Source organism: Equus quagga, chromosome 8, assembly GCF_021613505.1.
Source record: "Equus quagga isolate Etosha38 chromosome 8, UCLA_HA_Equagga_1.0, whole genome shotgun sequence".
In the NCBI taxonomy this organism is placed as follows: Eukaryota; Metazoa; Chordata; class Mammalia; order Perissodactyla; family Equidae; genus Equus; species Equus quagga.
This window is the reverse complement of record NC_060274.1, coordinates 17194085-17221064: the sequence shown is the minus strand read 5'-3', so window position 1 is coordinate 17221064 and position 26980 is coordinate 17194085. Positions and strand designations below refer to the sequence as shown.

Below are 26980 nucleotides of genomic sequence, written 5' to 3'. Positions count from 1 at the left end.
AATGGCTTTCTGTGGCACCATTTCTCTTGTAGATAAAACAGACAGGACAGCCAGAGAGACAGATCAAAAGTAACAATTAAAAACAGAAATGCTAAATAGCTAGCAAGGAGAGACTTAGATTTCTGACTTACAGCCAGAAATAAATTGGTAAAGAGAGAGTGTAAGCCTCAATTTACAGAATTGGTGAAAAGACAGATTTTCTGAGTTCTATTCAGATATGTTTACTTCATATTAAGATATTCTGGAAAATATTTTGTAAATGCTATAATCGTTTCTGCTGTAACTGAGTAATGATATTTTCTTATTGATAGTTTATATATCTCTATCACTTAATTTCCCATATTGCATGAGTTACCATATCGTGTTCTAATATTCTATATACTTTTCAGTTTCTCCCACTAAATGTAAGTTTTTATAGCATTAGTACAATGCCCTGGCACTTAAGCTCTGTGTAAATATTTGTGAATGAATGAGTGAACACACATGCACACTACTAAAGTTTAAAGCTAGAAGACTTGCTTGCTTTTGAAAGTAAATGAGTTTTTGAGATTCCTGAGTATGGGTTATGGTCCAATGTCTTTTCCAAGTAGTACCTTGATGCTTTCAAACAAACATTCCACTCCAACCAAATGCTCTCATTCATAGCAACATTACTAACCCGAGGTCAGTGAGGCACACATTTTGCCTTTCATTATTTGTTCTTTTTTCCCTAGTGGTAATGGGTTTATGCAAAATCATCTAAACTTTGGCTCAGACTTCTTGTATCGAACGGAGCACACATTGCAGGTGGTAGACTGGGCTTAGAGTTTCGTCTGTAGTAGCCTGTCTCATAGGAAATCCCCTGTGCACATTTTAAAGAAAGTGATGTCCATCTGTCTGTCTTCTACCTAGTCCTTCTCCCCATTTTCAGGTAGATGGTAGAGGTATAGGCCAAGTTTCTTCTCAGTAAACACTGTACTTTACAAAGCATTTTCACATTCCATTTCCCCTTTGACCTTGACAAGGCAAAATTACCCTGAGCGTTTCTGTTCCAATGCAGATTGAAGCACCAGGAGAATAATTATTTTTGAAAGCCATAATATTTTATTTCCAGATTCATAGTGTGTTTGTATGTGTATGTATGTATATGTTTATATGTATATCTGTATATACATGTATATATCATGTTAGTCTATGACTAGTTAATAAAGTTTATAGGAACAATGGCTTTCTCTGGTATTATTAACACTAACACAGTAACAATGTAAATTGTCAATGCTCTGTTTTAGGCGTCATGGGGAATAAGGCAGGGGGCGCTGTATAAAATAATCCTTATTCTCTCTGGGAGAGAATGATGTGTAGTAAACTGAGTCTAACATAGAGGTCCTTAGGCGCCGGCCCGGTGGCGCAGCGGTTAAGTCCACATGTTCTGCTTCTCGGCGGCCCGGGGTTCACCAGTTCGGATCCCGGGTGCAGACATGGCACCGCTTGGAAAAAGCCATGCTGTGGTAGGTGTCCCATATATAAAGTAGAGGAAGATGGGCAGGGATGTTACATGCTCAGGGCCAGTCTTCCTCAGCAAAAAGAGGAGGATTGGCAGCAGTTAGCTCAGGGTAATCTTCCTCAAGAAAAAAAGAAGTAGAAAAGAAATAGAGGTACCTACCTCGCATAATCTTGGGGAGCATTAAATGAATGAATGAATTATAAATCATTTGGCCAGTGCCTAGTACGTAATGAATGTCCAGTAAATTTTAGCTATTCTTAGAAAACTATTTGTTATAAAATTATTACAAGCATAGTAAACTTAAAATTTTATAATAATTATTGTTACACCTCTTTTCATTTGGTTTTCTTGATCACATTCTTTCCTGCATTTTGTCTAACTTTTCTAACTCCTTTGTTAGATCTTGGTCTTCAAGTCTCCTCTCTTCCTGCCTAGCCTTTTTTCCATTCCTTAGGTCATTGTCACCACCTTCTGCTGAAACTCAGTATAGCATAATTCTGCAAAATCTCTTACCTCTCTTGGGGAGGAAAGTGACATGATCTGGCTATGTTTTAGGAGCTAGAGAGTTTGTTACCACTGTGAGATGTATCTTAGAAGGGCCTATGAGTGGACTAACCCATCAGATAAGAGATGTTTGTGTCCAGCTAACAGATACCTGAACAAGGACATTATGGAAATAGAGAAGGTGAAGTATTTGTGGGAGTAATCAGTGGAACTTTGCCGTTGATTATATACGGCAAGGAAAGGAAGAATTGAAGACTAAGATTTCTAGCTTCAGCATCGTGCTCTATTATTAATAGTCAACATAGAGATCCATTATTAGGTGGGAGGGGGTGAGCTGAGTTTCGACAAGATGACTTTAGGTTGCTAGCATGACATTGTCAGGCTATTGGTTTACTTGTTCCAGTCCCACCCATTCTGCTCTTCCCCTCACTCACTCTCTGTCTGAATTCCATTGCTATTAGTCTAAGAACTTTGGGAAAAGCAGTTTCTTTCTGGTCATCATCAGCAGTAGAGATTGAAATGTGTGGAGAGCAGTTCCATGTTTCCTACCCACATTCCCATAATCCTCCTCTTTTCGACCCTTCCCTCTAATGAAAAAAGATCACTTAGAATAATATTTAGAATCACTGCTACCACCCCACCCCACCTCTGAGATATTGGTAGATAAGTTTTTATATTTTATATGAAATACATGAAGCAACTTGGCAGTACTTTTTGAAGAAAAACAAAACTTCATGAAGTGTTTGTGAATAGAATATTAGTCAATGAGTAGAGTAATACCTTATTCATCTAGTATCGTTAGGTAGTAAATATTCTACATCAGATAATTGAAACATCTCAAAATTTATTTCTTTATAGATTTGATGTATAGAGATTTTTATATTACATATATATGCTATGTAAATTTTCTGTATTTTTTAAGTAATTCTACATCTATTTCTCTATGATGTTTTATATGATTTAACTGCCTTCTGAAATAGGGAACATTCCCCCTGACCCATACTTCACCTTTTCTGAGAAATAAAAACAACTTTTTGTTTCAGGGCTTCAAAATGAGAGTCAGGAGCCCCAGGTTCTAGTCCAAGGTCTAACAATAAATTCCTGCATGAAATGTTTTAGGTTTTTTACCATTGAATCTGTGGAATCTGGAATAGTGCCTGGCGTGTAGTAGGTGCTTAGCAAATATTTTTGGAGTGAATCATTGTTTTATGCCTACTTTAGCACTCCTTTCCTGATTCATTACTTGGAATTTTTTTTTTTTTTTTTGAGGAAGATTAGCCCTGAGCTAACATCTGCTGCCAATCCTCCTCTTTTGGCTGAGGAAGACTGGCCCTGAGCTAACATCCATGCCCATCTTCCTCTACTTCATATATGGGACGCCTACCACATCATGGCTTGCCAAGAGGTGCCATGTCCGCACGCAGGATCCGAACCGGCGAACCCTGGGCCGCTGAAGCGGAACGTGGGCACTTAACTGCTGCTCCACTGGGCCAACCCCAGTACTTGGAATTTATTACTGCCTAGCAAATAAGCTGCTGAGTTTTTAATATAATAGGAGTATCTAGGGTCTGATTGAAGTGAACTGTTAAGCTTAATTTATAATATCTGTTTCAGCTGCTTAGTGGAATTTTTGGCCTTCTCATGAGGTATTTTCTGGTACTTAAAGTTGCCAAACAAATGATCTTCGAATACTTGATTTATTGAAAGTTGTTTCTTTATTGAATACATTCTGTGTGCCTGTATTATGTGTAGGCAGGGTCCTATATATAAGCATATAGCCCGTGTCCCAGGGATCTTATACTTTAGGTGAAGAGACACAGAAGTGGAACTCTAAGGGGAGAATTACATGTTGGGTCGTGAAGCATTGACCCACAGGTGCAGTAGGAGTTCTAGGAATAGAGAGATCCATGTGGGCTGAACCAGTAGAAAAGAGAGTCAGGAAGGAGATGAAACTTGAATTGGTTTTGAAGAGGTAGTTAAGATTTTGATAAGCATCAAGATAGAGAAATGACATTGTAAGCAAGGGCAGTAGTACGGTCAGGAATAAAATGGGGTTGAACATGTTCAGACAAGCCTGACTGGATTCCTGTGCGTGTGGGGACTAGTGGGAGATCAAAGTAGGTGCATTTAGTAGAGAAGTCTTATTACTCCAGGCTCCATGACCCTGAGGGGTCCGAGGATAGAATTTAGAGGAGTCCATGCATTTAGACGAGAAAAAAAATCATACCTTTATATTTTCACTAGCAATAAACTCTAACTGAAATTTAGCATTTCCTTCTATCATGATTTTAAGCAGTAAACCACAGTATTATTAGCAGTGCCTGTGATTTTGTTACTAATAGAAAAAGCACTGATATTTTCATATTACTTTACAATTGTGACTATCTGTGAATATAATTTATGCAGATTACTACTTCAAAATTACAGTTGTTACTAGATCCCTGCTAGTTTTATTGTGTTGAGTGTTAGTAAAGAGGCATTTGTAATATATTACAAATATGGGTTTTAAAAAACACTTGGTAACTGTGTTTCAGTATAATTAGTTTTCTTCGTAATCATGTATCTTATTTCATACATCTAAAACCGTTCATATTTTTTAAAAATAATTAACTATATTTCAGTAAAATTGGCTTTCTTTGTAATCATATGTACTGTATTTCATGTATTTAAAACCATTCTGAGACGAATCTGTAGCTTTTCCCAGACTGCCGAAGGCATCCATGACGCTGAATCTAGTGGAACCAAACTGGAGAAGGCTTTGAAAACACACCAAGGAGTTTTATTTAGCTGAGGTGATAAGCAGGGGAGAAGCCTAGTAAATGTTTCATTTGTTTTGTTTTAATTACAGAATAAATGAAGTTAATTTAGAATTTTTGTGGGGTTTTTTTGGGAGGAAGATTGTCCCTGAGCTAACATCTGTTGCCGGTCCTCTCTTTTTGCTTGAGGAAGATTGCCATTGAGCTAACATCTGTGTCAGTCTTCCTCTATTTTACGTGGGATGCCACCACATCACAGCTTGACTATCAGTGCCAGATCTGTACCCGGGATCCGAACCTGCAAACCCCGGGCCCCCAAAGTGGAGCGCGCAAACTTAACCAATATGCCACCAGGCTGGACACTAGAAAAATTCTAAATTTCATTAAGTTTAAAAAGAGAGAGGGAAGACTTCTTCTTAGCTCATAACTATAGATAAACTAAGGTTTAAAAGGTAATAGAAACTCGTCTGTTATCTCACAATCACTGTCCTTACCCTATTATTATCTGTCTGTTCCAGTTTATTCAGTTCTTGCGCAAAGAAGTGAAATATTCAGTGGTTATGTAGGAGCGTTTCTTAATCTGCTGTACTATACTTGAGAGGTCAAGTGGGGAGACCTTGAGGGCAGGGAAGGAAGCTATGGATCTGGTCATTTAGATGTTGGATGATTGGGATAGTGTGGTTGGAGTAGAATTGGCAATTGCAAGACGTATATTGAAAGAACTTAGAGGACTTGGTGGTAAATATGGGGTCTGAAGTGCATGGAGTAGTATAAGGAAAAATATCAAAAAGATAGTTAAGAATAGGGTGCCTAAATTAGGATTCCTGGAATAATACTGTATAGGTCCACAACACCTTATCTGAAACCCTGAGGCCAACTGTGTTTCGGAATTCAAAATTGTTTGAGTTTTAGAAGGGTAATGCAGTGTATATATTATATATTATTATAATACCCCCAGCAAGGTTTGAGGCATCACCCAGTAATTAAAAACGAATATTTCTGCAGTGAAACATGGAAATATTCACAGTAGGTAGGCTAAATAAAGCCTGTAAATAGTCTCACATCAGTTCAGAGCAGATTTTTGCCACTACCAGATGAGTTTTGAGATGAAGTTTCATGGAAAAATTGTTTTCAGAACATTTTAGATCTTAGAACTGCGGAAGTGACTGTGGACTGTATTGACGGTAACGTCCAGTGAGGAGAGTCCTAGGAGTTGCGTTTTAAGGAATGTTAATTATGAGATGGGGGAGATTTGAAGAAGTTGAGAAAGGGGAGAGGCCGGTCTAGGTAACTTTAGTTTTCAGGCTAGAAAGAGAATCACTACTTCTGCTAAAAACGGGAAGTTGAGGAAAGAAGCGAGTTTGGGGGAAAGGTTAAGTTTAAACTTGCTTCTCACGAGATTCCCTTTTGCTTTTCTTGTATTGCATATCATGGGTAAGTGAACGTGAAAGTTTAGAAGTGTTGGAGTAGAGAATTTCCGCTTAAAGTGAGCTCTGAATTTCCAGAGCCTACGGACTGATGTTGAGATACTGAAGTAGTTCTCCGTGGGACCGATGGGAAGGGTGTTGCCAGATAACTCAGAGTTGTGGCCCTGCTCACTGGAGCAAAACCTGGAAACTAGACTGAAAGGAGTGGAGTAAGGTACTTGTCCCCTAGCAGCATTCTTTTCTGTATGGTTGAGTCGTTGCTGGGGCCATATTGATAATGATATAAGTAGATTCGGAAGTGGTCATTGTCGCAGCAGCAGTGGTAGCTGACATGTTTTGAAGGCTTACCCTGTGCCAGGCCCTGTTCTGCAAGCAGTCTAGTGTGTCTGTTTCTGCCTGTGGACTGGGTCATGGCGTCAGACAAGGTGGGAAGCATTAGCCTAGGTACCTGTGTGATTTGATTCTCAGTTCACTTTAAAAATCTGGAATATAATAATTAATGCATGAATGTGAAGAATTGAGTAGGTTTTAACTTTATTGCTGTTCTGTAATTTTTTTAAAAAATCTACTTCGATAAATGGACTTATACATTAGTATTGTCATATAAGTAAAATCTCTTAGAAATAGGGACAAGTCTTTTTTTTTAACAAAAATGAAATAAGGTCCAATAATTATTCTAAAAATTAGTTTAATTACTTTATATTTACTATATATGAATATGTGCTTTTATTTTATGATTCATAAGTTTAAAAGCAAATTTTCTCTTAAACTTTCATTCAAATTCTGCTACTGACTTGTATGGTTTGAACTTTATGTTTTTCTTCTATTATTATAAGGATATTGGACTAGATAATCTGTAAGGTTCCTTTCAACATCAAATTCTGTGATTCTGAATGTTTGTTTCATCAAGTCGAAGAGAAAGCTCAAACTACAACTTAAAGGAGATTCTTTTTAGATTATGCTGTGAGTGTAGATAAGATGCCAGAGGAAGAAGTGAGAGAATGAATGTCATAAGTTTGCAACTACACCCTTTAGACAGACGCTAAGAAGCACGGAAATAAGGATTGTGGGAAATAGAAGAACATGCACGGTGTTGACCAGAAATGTTTCCAATAAGAGAATGATCAGTAATCATTCAAATTAGTAATCACTCAAGTGAATAGAACATAGAGGAAGGAACCTGGGACCTGGAGTTAAAAAGCCATGAGTACATTTCTGGCCCTGACTCTGCTGCTTTATTGGAGCTTGATAATCAGTAAATTACTTAATTTTCTGAACCTTGCAAAATGAGAGTAATAACTACCTTGCCTTCCTTAATGGTTTTTCAAGAGGATCAAATGATGAGTTAGAAAGTACCTAATAAAACTTAAAATATTCTTAAAAACTTAAGTTATTGCAAAATGGTGGATGAGGGTCCTGAAAGGGTTGTTGGATTTGATGATTTGAGTAAAACTATTATCAAGGGAGGAAACTTGAAGGCAGACTAAAATAAAGTAGAGGCCCTCGTATAATATTCAGTAGAAAAGTTTGGCAAGGCCTGAGTGGTAAAAGAGAGGTGGGCTAGCATAACAGATGCATTTCATCGCTATTGCAGTTTTGTATGCACAGTTGTGTTTCTTACTGGATTAGGAGTAGGTAGAGAGCAAGGCCTGCAGCTCATTCTGTTTTCTCAGGGCCTTGAATAAAGTACCAGTTTTAATAAATAGCTTTGTGAATTCAAACTTACTGAACAAGACTTAACTGGTAAGGAAAAATTTTGTGATACAAGTGTGTACATGGATGTCTATTTAAGATGGTAAAGACTTAAACATGTTCATAGATTGAAGGGAAATTGAAAAAGGATTTGTTTCCTCAAGGAAATGTGAAAGAAGGGGATAGGATCTGGAGCCACAAATGAAGGTGATAGTCTTACTGCTAAGAGACTATTCCCAGCAAAAGGCACCAGACCTGCGGTGGTCAATTCAGTTACCACGGCATTTTGTTGCTAGAAATGGTTAAATACTAGAATTCATATTTTAGTATTCAGTGAAATACTAAATTCCTTTTAAAAAGTCATGAATCAAAAAAGGTCTGGCTAGCATTACTGTTACGTAACATTGTCTTGGGAATGCTGGCCAATGTAATTAGACCAAAAAACAAAATAGGAGTTGTAATTATTGAAAGGGAGGCAGCAAATTTATTGTTTGTAGATGACATTGTGTAACTGGAAAAGCCAAAAGAATCAACTGAAACATTACTGTGAGTAGTGAGATTTCAATATGACAGCTAGTTATAAAATAAAAACAAATATTAATGGTTTATCTAAAGTGTTTTCTTGATGGTCTTTAAACTGAAGGCCTATCCATATGGGTTAAAATGAACGGAATCCTCATTCTTAAATACTCTTTTTTTGCATCTGGGGAATACACAGACTTAATTTAATCTTATCATCTCCAAATAAATCAAATCTGTTTTGAATAAGACATAGTCTATGTTAACTTTTTAAAACTTTTGAATTAAAGCTGCAGCAGTGAATACATTTAGAATGACTTTAAGGAAATCCTTTTTTTTTTTTTTTTTTAATTCCTTGTGGCTTGTGATACTTGCTGTATTACTTGGTAATGCCAGGGAAGGTGTAATCTGATCTGTGAGCCATATTTGGTAAATAATAATTTTGTGTGGAACCCACTGTTCTATCAGTAAGAGGAAAATTATTGCCCAAATGTAAGGCTTTTCTTTGACCTTAAAGCATTTCCTGACTTAAGACCAAGTTATATCATGCATTGATTCCCTTTGTTTTTTAAAAGCACTGTATTCCAGATCTATAACCTTTTAACAAGAGGTGTGTTGACAGAAGTATTTTCTGCTTTACTTGGAGGGAGAAAAATAACTTGTCTTCTCGTTTACCATGAATTTCCTTTATATCCTAAAAGTATATTGTTGTATTTGTATTGATACATTTGCTTTATAGCTGTTCTGAAATCAGTGTTGCTACATGAGTTATATCTCTTAGGATGTGATGGAGTTGTTTAAACTTGTTTGTTAATGCAGCTATTGCTTTAGTATTTATGAAAACAAAACTTAAGTATACCCATATGGGGCTGGCCCCGTGGCCGAGTGGTTAAGTTCGCGCGCTCCGCTGCAGGCGGCCCAGTGTTTCGTTGGTTCGAATCCTGGGCGTGGACATGGCACTGCTCGTCAGACCACGCTGAGGCGGCGTCCCACATGCCACGACTAGAAGGACCCACAACGAAGAATATACAACTATGTACTGGGGGGCTTTGGGGAGAAAAAGGAAAAAATAAAATCTTTAAAAAAAAAAAAAAAACTTAAGTATACCCATATGTTTAGAACAAAAAAATGTATTTTGTTCTTTAGTAATGCAGAAAAATGTATCAAATACTTCCTATGTGTCAGGTTGTTAGGAAGCTTCCTCAGAGAGTTTAAGTCCAAGGCCATACGGAAACCAGATTTGAACCTAGATCTGTCTCTCTCAGAATTGTTTCACCTACAACATACCATCATGAAAGATGGAAAATTCACGTTTTTTAAAACACTCTTTTTCTGTTTTGCTTTATTATGTTGCTGGTTACTAGAAATGCAGGGAGTTAAGTTCTTATTGAATCCTTGTCTCCACTTTTTTTCTGTCCTGTTAAATTCTCAGAATCTGCCATCGTTTGACAGCAGCAGAGAATTCAATTTATTTTGACTTCTGTGGGTTTCATTTCTTAGAGAAACTCCTAGGAGTGCCAGCTCACCAAGCATAAGGACATTGTTTCCAGGCCCTAGTAATCAATTAGTACAGCAGTCTACCGTTTTTAGCATCCTGCCATTCCTGTAACTTTGTAGTTGCACATTTTTTTGTTTTTCTTGTTTTTTTAAATATGGGCCTAACAAATTTAAGAAAAAAAATCATTGACTCTATTTTGGTAATGGAAAAACTTTCCAGTGTGGTTAAGAACCGCGACTTGTGAGCTGTCCCTTGCCTCCTCCTCTAAGAATTGCCATGTATTTTTAAAAATTGGAACTTGAAATTCAATTCATCGCTTGGATGTATCTAAAGCATTTAAGAAACCTCTGAGAATTGGTTGTACGAAATTACACGAGCATTTAGAAGACGATTGGGAATAAGATAGCAAAAGAGAAGAACAAAATGACCTGAAAATGAGGACTTTACAATTCCAGTTTTACCAATGAAAATGAATCTATTGTTTTTCTCTTTCTGTTACACTGTGTGGTCCCATATTGGGCAGTCTTGCTAAAACCCATTAGAGATTGCATAAAGGCTACTGTTTCTAGAATTGGGAGTCTAGCATAGAGTTGGATAGATTGAGACAATGACATACCTAGTGTAAATAGCATCTTTTGGTAACTTGTAATTTAAGAAACCCTTTTTCCACTTCAGAATATTTTATGAGAGAGACACTGGGGATACCTCACTGCTGTTAGCTCTCATTATGTTATCTGGTCACATTTCTTGTTCTGCCTACCTCTAGTTTACTCTAGTTTCTCTTCTGCTTTCAAGGCTCCAGACCCAGTTCCTGGACCTGCCCTGGAAAAGAAGTATCCAGTAGAGATGAGCTCACTGCAGTTACTTAATTAAAAATTTGTAAGCTGCAAAAATGGCAATGGGCCAACCAAGGACAGCTACAATTTGAATTTTTCTATTTCCAGGTATGCAAAGTCCATGGCACCAGTCAAGCTTAGCCTATGTAACTGCCTTATTATGAAATCTATAATAACCAAAACTTTACTTTCAAAACTTGTGGTTATCTTGCTTTAAAGTGTAGTAACATCCGTAACATCTAGGTAACATGCGGCTAGTGTTGACTTTAACATACCTTTTGCCTGAATATTTCTTATTTAACTTGTTTGCTAGTAGTAGCAAACTAATGCAGAAAGTTTAAGAAAAACAAATTTGAAATGCTATTGAGTTAAGCCCTGTAAATGTACAAACAGTACTCCTGTCTTCATTGAAAAGTAAACGTTAGCAATGAGACTGTTATTTGTTTAAAAGGTTCACGTATATTATAAGTAGCTTAGGGAGTAAATAAATGAAACTAGTCCTCTGTCCTGAGATCCTCAACTTTTCTACGCTACGAATGCATCAGGAGTTAATGTAGTCTTCAGTAATCAGAAGTCTTTAGTAAGATTTCTGGATAGAACCAAATAACGTGTTATGTAGTACTTTTGCCTGGAGAATGTAACTATGTTTTAAATGTAAATATGTAACTAATATTTGCTGTATTTTTACTTGATTAAAAAAGAAACCAAACAAAGTCATGAGTAATTGGAATTGTCCTGGAATGTAACAACAAAACGAAAAGCTGAGGTTTCCTCCTGCCTTAGATTTTAACCAAGAGACAATTACTTAGGAATAGTTAGAGGGCTGAGGTCAGTTAACTTTTAAGGACATTTATGGCTTTTACCAATTTGTATAGGTTTAGAAACGGAATTAATCCATAAAAGGTGACTTTATTTACTAAATGGGTGGATAACCATACATGTTTTTGATTTTAAAGTTTAATTCAGATAGATTAGAGATTACCCACAATTGATCAGAAGAATTTTATATCCCAATTGTGATTTTAAAAGGTGATGCTAATATTCTAGCTGTGCTTTATATTCCCTCCTTCACTGTTACTGCATAGTGAATTTAATGTCAGCCAAGCTAGTCAGCATTAGGTCTTTGATTATGTGCCACATTATTTATTTGGTATTGAAAGAATAAGGTCTCACTGAGTATAGAATTAAGACTGGAAAGGGAGCTACTACCAGAGTTATTATAGGATCATTACCACTGTTAGGTGAATTGAAGGGGAAATTAAAGAGAGAATTGCATCTGAATTCCAAGTCTTATTAGTTGTCATGGGGACTATTAGTAATGCTAAAATTTTTCTACATCATTGAATGCAAATTGTGTATAAAACACTGTCCAAGGCACAGTAAGGATGTAGAAATGAGTAAACTTTTCTTTCATTGAGTTTACAGACAAGTGATACCCAAAAATATCATAATAGAGGTACAAACAATATACTTGAGTGTACCAAAGAGAATCAACTTTGTAGGGAAGATAATATTTCTACTGAGCCTTGAAGGATAGATAGAATTCTTTAGAGAGAGGGGCAAGAGTATTTCTAAGTTATGGAAGTAAAGTATATAATCAGTTCTGGAAGTTGTGAGCAGACTAGTGTGCCTCAAGAATAATGGCGTTCAGACAGATATGACAGGAAATGGAGCTATGTCATACATGCTTTCAAATGTCAGGTGAAGGAGTTCGGACTTAACTCAGTAGGTATTGGAAATCCATTAAAGATTTCTTAGCATTGGCACACTTAAGTCAATGAGTTTTTTGAAAAGCTGACTGCAGTACAGTGAGGGTTAACTTGATGAAATTAAGATTCAGCAGTAGTGCTCCCTAATAATGGACATTTATTGTTATATATGTGACGCATTATTATGTTGTGAAGAGGCATGTGTAATATTGTGAAGAGTTTTACCTGCAGTTCCTTGTTAAATCTTTACTACAGGAATGTTCTGAGAAGTTACTGAAATAATACATGTTAACCATTTAGCACAGGACCTGGCCCATAGTAACTGTTGACCAGAGAGATTATACTGTAAGCTCAGAGAGAAGGGTTCTTGTCCACCTTTATGTATGATAACTTTCTGTAAGGGTATTGTTAGTTGGAGGACTCTTTAAGCTTAAAATAGTAACAATAAACTTCTTTTTCTACTACCCCCTACCTCTTTCTTTTAAACACTTAAAACCATCTCATTGGTGAATGAGTACTGCTTACTCAGTTTGAGGGCTGCTTATTAGTTCACATTGAGTTAGCCTTGGGTGAACAAAAAGGGAGCTGGCTTTTATGTTTAAACAGTGGGTTGTAAATTAGGAGATAAGCATAGAAATAGTCATGTACCTAAACTGTAAGTCCATAGGTAACATTTAAGTCAAAACGTAGCTGTATACCTTATCTGGCAAGCATCCTGGTAATTGATAATTGTTGCAGCTGTTAACTGTATCAGTAACAGTTTCCACATAGATAACATAGGCTTTGAGTTATTTGATAGTATATGTAGTTGGCTGAGTACATGTACTTTCAAATAACTCATTCTATTCTGTTCTTACTCTCCTACCCTCATATCAGAAATACAAGTTATGTTATTGGGAAATATATAGGAAATAATTTTACAGGGAAAATATTCTCAATTGTTTAGGCTTAATTTTACAAGTAATACATGAATATATATGCTTAGAAAAAATTATAGCACAACAGAGATGACTAAATCTCCTTGGACCATCTTCCATCCATGTGTCATTTACCCAGCCCCCTCTGCAAAATAATTAATTAGTACGTATCCTTTCAGAACCTTTTCTATGCACTCATATAAAATATCTGTTTAAAAAATATATTTTTTGTAAGCTTGTCTTTTTTTAACACAAAGGGTATCACGATACATGGATTCTACGTCTTTTTAATTTGGTAATGTCTTATAGGTCTTTCCGTATAATTATTTGAATATTTTACTCCACTTTAAAAAAAAAAACACCACTTAGGGGCCAGCCCAGTGGCATAGTGGTTAAGTTTGTGTGTTCAGCTTCGGCGGCACAGGATTGGTGGATTCAGATCCCAGGCTCGGACCTACATGCCACTCATCAAGGCGTGCTATGACATTGTCCCACATACAAAATAGAGGAAGACTGACACAGATGTTAGCTCAGAGACAGTCTTTCTCACAAAAAAAAAACAGATAACCAGCCAGCTTCCTGGTATTCCTTAGTATTGCTATACAGTAATTTACTTCTTCATTCCTCCATGGACATTTAGGTTTTTAGTAATACACTGAGGTAACCACCCTTGTATGCTCCTCTGTAGACACTGTTTCTAAATTAGTTGCTTTAATTTATATAGATACAGATAGAGAGATAGAACTCTGGTACTTTATTATTAGTAACAAATTTCATTGGGCCCACCTCACAGTAGCAGTGAGTGGTGACACCACAGTTGCATACTGCTGGCTGAGAATGCTGAGGGCTGCTGACTTAGTTGGAACTGTGGATATCTCTTAATATGTCTCTCCATGAATCTCTTCAGTTAAAAAAAATGGTATAATAGTTGTCCTCTCTGCTTCACATGTGGGGAAGATAAAGTGAGATAATAGATGTGTGCTTTAAGAAATCCAATGTAAAGCTGAATTCTCTGAAATTATAATCTTCTCAAAAGCAAGAACTACATTTTATTCATCTTCGCATATTTAGAGCACATTGCCTGGCCTATAGTGGGCAATGTTTGTAGAATGGATCCCAGAAATGAAGGTGAACCAAAAAGTGGATCATATCTCTGAGAAAGTTCCAGACGAGTAGAATTTTCTTAGATGTATCCTTTATATTATCTGGAATCTGTACATTTTTCACTGCAGATTTCCCACCTTTCCAGCCTTCTCGCTTCCCTGCTGCACTACAGCCTAATGCTTCAAGTTTATCATGGTCCTTTATGGCCTTTTCCCCTACAGGAACCATTGTCTGCAAGACTTCGATTCTTAATCTCTGATGGCTAGGCTCCGGCTAGGCTCCAGCGCAGCATTCTTTGAGAGGTTTCTCCACCCTTTCCTCAATTCCTAAGTTTTAGGCACTTCTTCCTCTTGACCTCCATTGCAGCTTATACACCTAAATGGCACAGAGTAAATGTTGCTGAATGAATGCCTGCCCAACTCTGGGTCTCAGTGAAATGTCACAGAACGAAGCAGGGCCTGGAGCTTCAGAGATAAATTATCTGAATCGAGAAAGTGAGAGCCATGTTGCTGTTGCTGACCTGTGGGATGCAGCATGTATGGTGCAGAGGAGGGCAATTAAAATCTTCTAGGATATACCCCCTACCTCCCCCACTTCTTCTTAGGTGCCACTTTCTTTAATGAATCCTTTCTTTAGCTCCTGCCCTTCCCTCACAACTGACTGGGCCCTCCTTTGTTTCCCCTGTGTGACAACTCACTTATGACATATTTTGTTGTTGTGTTTGCCTTCCCTTTCTAAAAGGTCAATTTCTTGAACGTAGACAACTGTGCCTTTATTAATTTTCATATTTTCAGCACTCATTATAGTAGAAAGTAAGTAGTAGGACTCAACAAAAGTTTTACTGAGTAAGCAATATATATAGTTCATATGAAAATAGAATATATAAAAATAATACATCAGAAAATGTATTTCATAAATCAAATTAAGTAGATGATCACTTTCATATGTTCTTATGGTTCAGATTTCATTAGGAAAGTCCTTATTGATTAATAGAGAAGTATTTTAGGGTGACATTTCTTTGTTCAATTATATTATACAATTAAAAATATTATTAAATTAAATTAGAGAATTATGAAATAGATTTATATATAATAAGTCTGCTGAGGTAGAAATTTCTGTAGAGTTCTGAGATTGTTCTTGACCATCTAATATAAAACTCATTCACCATAACTATAACGAAACTAATAGCCAAGTGTACAACAGCTTCAGTGTTAGATTTTAAATACTGAACAAAATTATTATATTGTATTTTAGAGACTTGATTCAACTTAATATTGTTTTAACGTTGCTCATCTTGAATTCTCTATAATTTCTTTTTAAGATTCTGAATACTATTATAGTAATGAAATCTTGTTTCAATGTTTTCTTTTTGCACATAGATTTTTATATATTTTCTCCCTTAGCAGATTTAGCGGTCTCATGATTCACTGCAGTTGTCAAATTACCAATCAAGTGTATGTGTGTAATTTAAAAATTGCTGCTTTAACTTTTTGTTAATTAGTAAAGGTTTTAAGAGAGCAGTAATAACTATCCATTTACACTACGCTCTGTCTAGCTCATGAACTTAATCATCACACTGCCAATGCCATAACACACACATACCCACTGGCAGCTGCCCAGCAGTCCACTCTGGGGAGAAGTCACCTGAGGGCCGTGACATTAGAAAGAAGATGAGCAAATTATATGAGATGAACAGGAAAACATGGGCCCAAGTAAGGGATTGAAACTGCAAGGGGACCACTTGGTGAAACTTCTCATAACTTTTTCTGCATCTTCGTATTAAGGTGCCATTTTAGATGAATATTTTAACCAAATTATTACAATTTTCACATCGTTGTGTTCATTGGTTCATCTCAGATGTTTATGTTTGAGGTAAGATGAAAACTGTTTCTTGCAAATGCCTTCGTTTTCTTTCCTCCTCTTTTTTTCCCTTTTACTCATAAATAGGAACTTATTCTCATAGCACATATTTATATCATTTTCTTTTAAAGGTGATATTTATGCACAGGATGGATTACCCAAAAATTATAGTAGAAAAGGGGCACTGAAGTAACTTTGTTTCCATCGGAAAGCCCTCATGTATTGGAAAATAATAATGAGGTATGAATTGGAAAATACACACAGTAGTTAGTTATATAATATGTTTTTATGAATTATAACCATTCTGTCTTAGATTTGTTGCACTTTTCTTGATCTTTAGAAAATGGTAGCACTCACCACAAACCACAATACATAAATTGCCAAGTGTGGCTGACTTGCACATTCCTTTTAGAAAAACATAACTAGGAAGCCTTTTAACCATAAGAAATGGTCAGCATTCATGGACTTGAGGCAGTGTAGTAAATGAGAAAATTGGGACGTTTTCCTTTTAAGAGGAGGTAGTACAGATCATTGTGTTACTTCAACTATCAATGTTTATTGTTTTTCTTTAGAAAGTAAATTATTGTGGGCTTATAAGGTTGAGAAATCCATTTTCTGGTAACATAATCCTTTGCTCCCTTCAAGCTTTTAAATAACACTAAATCTGAACATAATAGCTAACTTAAAGTAAGTAGCATTTAGATGACTAATTTGGGATGTTTTTGTTATTTTTGCAAATAACTTATCTATGTAAAATGATTTCGTATTACAGCTGTTTTATGCTAAGGCTTATGCTAAAGATGGATTATAATTATCTTGTTTTTAATCTTAAATGGTGATAGTATTTGAATTTTAGATTTTTGATTGCATAGCTATAATTCTTAAGTTTTAACTCAGGAAAGTAACTTGATGACAGAGATTTTGGGAATAAGTTTGCTTTGCCTTAGTAGAGTTGTAACATCATGCTACAAGAAATATAATTCTAATAATTTGCTGTTAAAAATAATTTTGAAATATTTTATATTCAATTAATGACATTTGTAGTTTCTTTTAAAGTTAATGGGATGTGAAGTGCGTCGACTGTTACCTAACTGGCTTTTGATGTAATACTTACGTAAGACATCAGTAATGTAAAAGGTGTTAAAATAGCAGATAATAGGATTTTTTTTAGGTTTAATTCTCAAATTTTCCTTGAGACGAAAAGGTTTCAAAATTTGCTTTAGCTTTAATTTTAAAAATTATAGCATCATTCATTTATTCTTACTGTACGTCAGTGCTTCTGTCTATGGTGTGAAGATATTGTTTAACTCACTGCACAATCTGATCATGTCAGCCAGTCCACAGAAGAGATGACAAATTATGATTAGTAATAAGAAATTATTAACATCATACTAACAACCAAATATGTAAGCTGAAACATTTTGCCTTCTCATTAGGAATCCTGGGGAAGTTAGTGTTAACGATTGTTAAGGTCACAAGGGCTTTGCAGTACAGACAGTTCTGTTAAAATTTGACATATGTGTTCCATGCTATGCAAATCATGCAGAAAAAAAAATCCAAAGGGCTTATGGAGAAAATGGAATTCAGGGTACAACAGTCAAAAACTTCATGAGTGAACATGAAAGATAGGAACCTAAAAAAATATGGTAGTATGATTTTACACGTTAAATCGTTAAAAAACATATAAATATTTATACAATATTAATAGAAATAAATACCATGCTTTGCTTTGAAAAAGACCTGAAGTTTGCTTTTGGAAGTGGGCGTAGATGTGGCAGCTTGTTGTTATGAAGTGGTCAAAGAGTTTTCTGAAATCAGAAAGAAAGTTGTAATGCAAGATGTGGGTGGCTGTGACCAATTGCAGACAGATGTGGTGAGCGGAGGTAGCTGGCAGATGTTTGAGGTGTGTTCATATTTATGTTTTGTGTATTCATCTGCAGCTTGTTTCAGCTGCGTATTCACCTAGGTTTCCTAGTGTTTCACAGATGAAATCATAACAAAATTCACTTAACACTCATATTGTTCCCTAATATTGCATTGGAACAAGTTTGCAGCTTCGAAACAAGTATTATAGGATAGCTGAGGGTAAGGGAAACAGTTTATTTTGGAGGAATAGATACCTCTTTTTATAGCAGTCTGTAAAATCTAGATGTATTCTGATGCATCTTTAGAGATTTATTGAAGCAGATGATGTACTGAGCATCTCCCGCTTGCCATATGCTTTCTAAGTATTTAGCATGCAGCAGTGAGCAAGGGCATCTCTCCACTTTGGAACGAACATTAGGTGTGTAGAGAATTTTGTTTGTTGTCGAGGGTTGGTTTTAAGAAGTAAAATCGGATAGGTGGATGAGAGAGGCAGTTTAGCAGGGAATCTGCTGGGCAACAAGGCTTTTCTCTAATCTCTTAAACTGTATACTTCTACAGGATGATTTCCTGGGGTCCTGTCCAACTCAAGATTCCATTGTTTACAAAGAAAATTATCATCTCTAGAGATTACTGTGGAAACCAGAATTAAATTTTAGGATGGTATATATGTTAAAATGGGAAGACCTCCTTACCTTCTTGTCCATAAGCTAAAGGAGGATCCTAATGCAGTTGAGAAGTGAATTTTAGTTTTGTATATTTTATCCTATTTCTCTTTGATATTCAACATGAACTATATTTTTCTTTGTTAGAATAATTAAATTTGTTTCAGTAAAACTCAACCATGTAAGAATGGGGCAAAGATAAAATGATGTATGTCTATAGCTTGACCGAGTAATGCTGGAACTTTCGTGTTAGTGTATCTCTAGGCCTTCTATGATAAAGGCTGCCATATACGCACAGCCTTCAGTGACCTCTCTCATCTTCTCCTCTAACTGCTCCCCACCTCCAGCTCCTTCTTCATAATCCCCTTCTTTCCTCCTGTCCCTCATTTCTTCTTTTAGCCGGACAGGTGACTGACTCACTGTCTCCAGAACCTGCCTAGTATTTTGGTTGCCTTGCTTCATACTTTAGCCCTCTCATTTAAGTGCCCGTGATTCAAACCCTCTTGCTCCCTCCCTCAGCCCAGAGAGCCCTTTAAACACCCATAGCACAGTGTTTACCACTTATCTGGCACTTACGTACAACCTAGTATTATTTGGTTTTTCAGGTAGCTTTGTCCAGGTTCCCCAGTTAGACAAGTTATTTGTCCCATATACTTGGGAAAGGAAGACCTCACAGGTTCAGTCAACTCCTTCAGTATTCTGCAGCCAGAGTAGCATGCCGACCTGTTTGCTAGGTTTTGTTCCTTTGTACTTTGTGGAAATTCATGATATTTAGAACAAATAATTATTACTGTTAGTGTTTGTATTTTTTGCTACAGGCCAGGCAGGTGCAATACAATTAATTTTCACTATCTTACCACTAATCCTTGAAATTCTTTGAGTTATCGCCATTTTACAAAGAAGGAATGATAGTATTAATGGATAACACTCATATAAGCTATTTTATTTACTTATGTGCTTAGTATGTGCTCTTTTTTATTATCTTATGTGTATAACTCATTTAATTCTCGTAATCATATGAGAGAGTTACTCTGTCATCACCACTTTATAAATGAGGAACCAGGCACAGATTTTAAATGATTTGCCCAAGAAACACTGCAAGTAAGTGGCAAATTAAATTTCATAAATAAATGAGCACAAATTGTAGAATCCTAGAATTTGTATGTAACCAATCGCGACTGTGTCAAATACTGTGCACTTTATATACATTATCTCATTTAATTGTCTCATTAAATGAGACAATGCTCACTAGTATAGAATTGAGATCAAAATATTAAGCAGTGTTAGGTTATCTCTGTTTTTAACTGTTAACTGTTCTTTTGCCAGAAAATTTTAGAAACAAATGGCTATAAAGTAGAACACTTTTTCTAGAAATTCTGCTCTTAGGAAATTCTACTCTTTAGAAAAGTTTTTAAGCCTGTCTCAGAGTGACATTTAATTTATTCATTGATTTCTTTTTTTGATACCCCTTTAATAGTAAAGGCCAGTACTTCAACTGTCAAGTTTAAATTATATAATCTAAGTGGTTTATACGAGGTACATTGCCAGTTACTCCATTTGTTTTAGAAGTTGGATCTCTGGGAATTTAACTTTGCTCCATCGTTTACTTTGTATGGTACCTCCTGGTCAGGAGCAGTCAGCTGCTAACATTGACAGACTTTTCCATATCTTTATAGTCATTGTTTTGGGGTTTTGTTTGTTTTTAATGTGTTGTCAAGGCATCGTGTTTGTTAGAAAGTAACGGTCTCATCTAAATCTGTCACTTCACTGGGAGAATGATGCTACGTCCCCCTCGCCCCTCCTCCCTTTCTCCCTGTGTCCCCTGGGATTAGAATTGCAAGAGCTTTGCTGTTTTATTTGACTTGATAAAAAGCCAGGATTTGGTCACATATGTTATTGACTATTGTATGTCACATTAATATAATATTACATATGTGTGTGTGTGTCATATTAATATTCTACAGTTTTTTTATTAAGGACGTGCACACTTTTCTTCCCAAAATGCTAGTATGGGAAAGGACCTTGGAGATACAGTCCATCCTTCATAATAGACTGAGTGGCTAGGCTATAAAGGCAATTTAAACACTGAATATGGATTTAAGCAAAAATTGTGAAATAAGTAATTGGGCAGATGGGCATAGCAGTGGAGAAGCATGGTCTATATATATGGGATAGGAACTGAGTCTTAAAGCTAAACCTTCATTTTCCACAGTTGGAAATCTGTAGATAATGTGTAAAATTGAAAAATCAAGAAATAACCCTATAATCATCTTGTTCAGGAATGTGGAGAAACAGCTCAAGAGTTGACAGTGGTTACCTCCATGGAATAGGAAGAGAGTGGGGAGGCACAAGGCAGGGAAATTGCTGGTGTCCCTGATAAACTTTATAGTATGCTTTGGCTTTTAAAACTATGTACATGTTTTCTTCTTTAAAATTTTATTTAAATGTTTCATTATATAGAATGTGCCATGTTAAAATATTTCCTGAACAGAAAATTAAGGTATTTAAAAGTCAACTTTTGTATGTAGGTGCTGTTCAGTTGTTTGGGCTGAAAGGAATGTTGGCCTTCAGGGAGAAAATTAATAGTGACTGTGTAATGTTTTATACATAATGTAACCAAGAATATTTTTCTTCAGGTGTTCTTAAATTGTATGGTAGGATTATCTCATCTCCAGTCAGATTTTAATTAATGCCAGTACCAAAGATGCCTTTCAAATGTTTTGTCTGCAGCCCAGACCACTTGTCTCAGCTCCAGCCCCATGTATCCCAACTCCTTGCATGATATCTCTATTTTAAGGTTTTAAAGGTACCCTAGATGTTACATGTTCAAAACCAAACCTGTCATCTGCCCCTTTGTTTTCTTGGACCTTTTCCGTTGTTCCCTAGTTCATATATGTGACTGCCATCCAGTTGAGCAAATCAGAAATCAACCTTGACACCTCCTACTTCACCCCAATTTCTAATCCATCACCAAGTTCTGTTAATTTTTATTTCCTAAATATCCCTTGTTTTCCCTTCTACTCAGTCTCCATTGCTGTCTCTGCAATATAAGCCATTACTTCTTCCTGGCTGGACTATAGCGGTAGTTTTCTAACTGGTCTTCTCCTATATTCTTTTGCCCTTTTCTCCATACTATAGCCATTCTTCATATATAATGTGTTTTCCTGACCATCTCACCTTCCCTGCCTCTGAGCTTACATCCTTGAATAGCTTTCCGTTACTCTGAAGATAAAACCTCCAAATTTTAATGGCCTATAAAGCAATTCATGATATGGGCTCTTTTTCTTGCTCTCTGCTCTTGACAGTTTTTCCTCATGTACTATGCTCCCTTCCAATCTATGTTTTTGAACGGTGCAAAAGAGATGAGAAAAAATGGCCATGATAGTAACAAGAAAGACTGAGATGGCAGACAGCACATCTGGTAGCAGGAGGAGGCAGGCAGAAGATAAAATAGTTACCTAAATTACGAACTCACATTGATGTGCCTTTAATCCAGGAATTTCTGTGACCTGGAGAGCAAGGACATTGACTCCAATACTTATATCTCCAACACAGTATCTGCTGCGTATGGCACTCCTTAAATTCATGAGTCTTGGATAAATAGATGATGATAGTCCAATTTTAAATACTCTTATTCAGTTGCCTCCTAAATTCCCAAGTTTGATTGGACCTATAAGTCCCATTGCTTTTCTTTGTTGTTGTTTTTTAATCTGGAGACCATGGTCTCTTCTTGTGGGTATAGTTAGCTGGGTTATACTCTCAAAGAGTCCTGGAAATTCACCATGATAAATGATGGTAAATTTGAAGACTTGCTATCATAGCTCAAGGTCTGAGTGAGCCATTAAGTGATATTTAGTACTCTGCACTGTCATAATAATTATTGAGAGGTCAGAAATAAATTGTTTACATACTCTTTAAGAAAGGAAAGAATAGGGGTTGGCCTGGGGTTCGCCGGTTCGGATCCCTGGTATGGACCTACACACTGCTTATCAAGCCATGCTGTGGCAGGCGTCCCACATATAAAGTAGAGGAAGTTGGGTATGGATGTTAGCTCAGGGCCAGTCTTCCTCAGCAAAAAGAGAAGGATTGGTGGTAGATGTTACCTCTGAGCTAATCTTCCTCAAAAAAAAAAAAGGAAAATATGGCACATTTTATAAACCTTTCCAATGTATTTACTGTTAGATTCTGTAGTGGAGTCCTCCTAGATCATTTGAGCTGGCGGCAGTGTAGGAGCCAAAACTTTGTACCTAATGCTAGAAACATTTTTGTAAAGTATGATTTCTTTATTCTTTTCTCAGAAGAGCAGTCATTTTGCATCTACCATAGAAAGTATGTTTCTGTTTATTATTAGAAATAATTTTCCAGATTAAGTTATAGGGTAGTTCTTGATTTTCCTTCTGAAATTAAGTAAATGCCTGTTTGTTTCAGTAATGTGTTTAGTTGTAAAACTTGTTTACTCACCACAAAGGCTACATTTAAAAATTATCATCTTACTTTGTTCTTAAAGTTTACTTTTGCTGGATGTAGAATGTGGGTTGATTGTGTGTTTTCTGTTTCAGCACTTATATCATCTCATTTTACTATCTTCTGGCCTCCATTGTTTCTGATGAGAAGTCAGCCTTCATTCAAATTGTTGTTCCCCGTGTGTCATTTTCTTTGGCTGCTTTCAAGATTGTCTTTTTCTTTGGTTTCAGCAGTCTGACTGTTCTGCCTATGCATGGTTTTCTTTGGCTTTTCCTGTTCACGATTTGTTGATCTTCTTAATCAAGATCTTCTTTTTGTTTGTTTTTGTTTTATTTTGTTTTTTTAAGACAAGCTTTGGCCACTTTTATTAAAGAAAAACTTTGCGTGATTTACTTTTCGCCAGTCTGTCCTGGCATGCTTTTAATGATGTGGGGATCACCTGGATCAATGATAGCCGGTGTGTATACTCTGTAGTGTTTTCCACACACTGTGCCAAATTCAATATTATTGCCACTGTAGTGATGGACACCAGTTTTGGCCAACATAGCCAGATTTCCTCAAGGCTAGGCACTTTGTGAGGATGACCCAATTTTGCTTTACTTTGTCTGATCATTTTCAGAGTCTGCTTGTACCCCCAGCACATACTTTGCACTTTTCATAAGGAATGGAAGCCTAGAGTTGATCAGCTCCAGCAACTTCTTTGTCTTCTTTGCAGCCACCATTTTCCTGCCTTAGGTGTGGGATGGCCCCGAAACAAGAGTAACTACCAGGGGGCTAGGGAGCCAATCAACATCTTCATCTGTAAATTTATATCGTTTACTAACTTGGGGAAATTTTTAGCCACTGTTTCTTGAAATACTTTTTTCTACCCCATTCTTTCTCCCTTTCCTTCTAAAGGATCTCCAATTACAGGTGTGTTAGGGTTTTTGATACTTTCCCACAGGTGTCTGAGGTTTGGTTCCCTCCCTCACCACCACTACCATTATTTTTTTCCTCCATCCTTCAGGTTGGAATAATTTTTATTGCTTTTTCTTCAAGTTCACTGACACTCTCTTCTGTCATTCCCATTCTGAGGTTAAATCCATCCAGTGAATTTTTTATTTTAGAAGTTTTATTTTTCACTTCTTAAATTTGCATTTGTTTCCCTTTTTTAATGGTTTCTTTCTCTTTTTTTTTTTTTTTTTTAGCTGAGAGACTCAAGCATATTTGCCCTTACATCCTTGAGCCTACATAGTTAAAATAGTTGCTGTAAAATCATTATGTGCAAATTCTAGCATCTGGGCCATTTGGGCTTGATCTCCTTTGGTTGCCTTTTCTCTTGAACATGGGTCAGTTTTTCCTGTTTGTTATGTGAAATAATTTTGGATTGTATCCTGGACATTGTGAATGATACATTGTAGAGACTCTAGATTCTCTTGTGTTCCTCCAGTGAGTATTGATGTTTGGTTGGTTGGTTTGCTTGCTTCTTTCTTTGTTTTGTTAGGCAGTTAACTTAGCTGGACTCAAACTATAAACTCTGAAATTTTAGTTCAGTTATTTTAGCCTTAGCCTGGCTGTGTGGAATCTATCACATAGGTATAATTTAGGGATCAGAGATCTGTGCAGAATTTATACATAGAATTTAGTGCTTTTCTCCTTTCTGTGATTTACTCAACCAAGTTTTCAGCTGTTGTGGTTATGCCAAAGTCATTTGGTTCATTAAGCAAGTAAGACTGCAGGTTTTCTGTCTGGGTTTTAGCTACCCAAACCAACTAGGGCCTGTTCTCTGGCTAAAAGCACTTTAAAAAAAAAAAAAGGAAAGTCACCCCACACTATTCCATTCTTCGAAGTACTGACTCCCTTCTTCTCCTCCCAGCCCCAGCACCACCACGCCACCCCCGCCCAGTCCAGCGCCCCTCTGCCTCCTGCCTTCAAGTAGTTGGTTTTTATACTGCTCTAGTATTTGTAGTTGTTGTTCATGAGAGAGTTGGTCCGGTAAGAGCTGCTCAGCCATTACAGGAAGTGAGGCCCCTGAAATACAGTTGTACGTTTGAACAATTTTCTTATTTGTGTACTTGATGGTCTTTAGTAGAAAGCAGGCAAGTGTGATAAGAGTTTTTCAGAGAACGTTAGAGATTTCTGTATATATGTTTTAATAATGGAGCAAGTTGAAATTTATTTTCATGATTCATCCTTCTAAATAATAAAGGTGGTCCTGAATTAGACTGACTATATATTTGCCCCTTCCTTAAATTGTGTATAAATTTCCAAATTTAGATCATTTGAAATGTGTTTTGGAAGCAAAGTAATATGAAGAAACCATATATTAAAACCTTCATTTCGTCCAACAAATGTTGCATCTTTGATCTGGATCCTGGGGAAACAGCAGTGAACTTCAAAGTTCTTGATCTTGTGGAGCTGACATTTTCAGGGTAGATAGATAAATACATGTCAGGTAGTGATAAATGCTATAAAGAAAAAGCAGGGTATGAGATGTGATGGGGAGACAGTGTGGTATTATTTTAGATAGAGAGATTGGTTGGGAAAGATGTCTCTGAGGAAGTGACATTTGATCAGAAATCTTAATGAAATAAGAGCAGAAGCGGGGCGGACCCGTGGCCGAGTGGTTAAGTTCGCGCGCTCCGCTGCAGGCGGCCCAGTGTTTCGTTGGTTTGAATCCTGGGCGTGGACATGGCACTGCTCATCAAACCACGCTGAGGCAGCGTCCCACATGCCACAACTAGAAGGACCCACAACAAAGAATATACAACTATGTACCGGGGGGCTTTGGGGAGAAAAAGGAAAAGATAAAATCTTTAAAAAAAAAAACAGAAATAAGAGCAGAAGCCATGCAAGTATCTGAGGGAAAAGTATTCCAGACAGGAGAGCAGCAAGTCCAAAAGCCTTACTAGAGGAATGAGATTGGCTTCTGTGAGAAATAGCCAGGGCCGAGGGAACTCAAGAAACAAGAATAGTGGGAGATGAAGTCTGGGGGGGTGGTAGTTTCCCTGGGGCCTTATGTTGTAGGAGCTTGAGCAGGAGGAAGAACTGCTCTGACTGACTGTTCACAAAGAGCACTGCACTCGATAGAATGGGCACTGGGGAGGGAGGAGACCAGCTGGGAGGTCTTTGCAGTAGTCGTCTAGGTGAATGATGATGGCAGCTTAGACAAGAGCAGCAACGGAGGTAGGGAAAAGTGGTCAGGTTGAGAATGTATTTTTTCAGATAAAGCCAACAAGACTTGATGATGGATTACATGTGGGATGTGAGAGAAGGACCAGTTGGACGCGTGTTGGTACTATTTACTGAGATGAAAAAGACTGGGAAAGGGTTGGTTTAGATGGGAGGAAGTTACAAGTTCAATTTGGGACATATTAAGTTTGAAGTGGGTTTTAGATATCCAAAAAGAGATGTCAGGCAGGCCATGGCTATGTGAGTCTGGAACTCAAAGGAGAGAGCTCCTTTAGAGCTGGAGATATAAATTTGCAAAGCCTCTATGTAAAGCAGTGTGTTTGGATGAGATTACCTTGAAGAGGAATGTAGGTACAGTTGAAAGGGAACCCTAGATCTGAACTCCATAGCCCACCAAGATTTAGATGTTCAGAAAAGGAAGAGGATCTGACAAAGAAACCTGAGAAGGAGCTGCCAGTGGGGAGGGGGAAAGCCACAGTGGCGGGGGGATCTGCAGAGAGGTCTGGTAAGAT

At 36.9% G+C, this 26980-nt stretch overlaps 1 protein-coding gene across 3 annotated transcripts in view; it reads left to right on the top strand.

The window, feature by feature from the left end:
• Positions 1 to 26980, top strand: part of TAB2 (TGF-beta activated kinase 1 (MAP3K7) binding protein 2) — a 78522-nt gene that overhangs the window by 14806 nt on the left and 36736 nt on the right. The window contains exons 2-3 of one of the 3 annotated variants that reach the window (XM_046669368.1): positions 10675 to 10823; positions 16437 to 16545. The exons of 1 other annotated variant lie outside the window; for it this stretch is intronic. The gene's annotated coding sequence lies outside the window, so the exon portion shown is untranslated. The remainder of the gene's footprint in view (positions 1 to 10674; positions 10824 to 16436; positions 16546 to 26980) is intronic. One more of the 3 variants, XM_046669367.1, reaches the window with a different exon arrangement.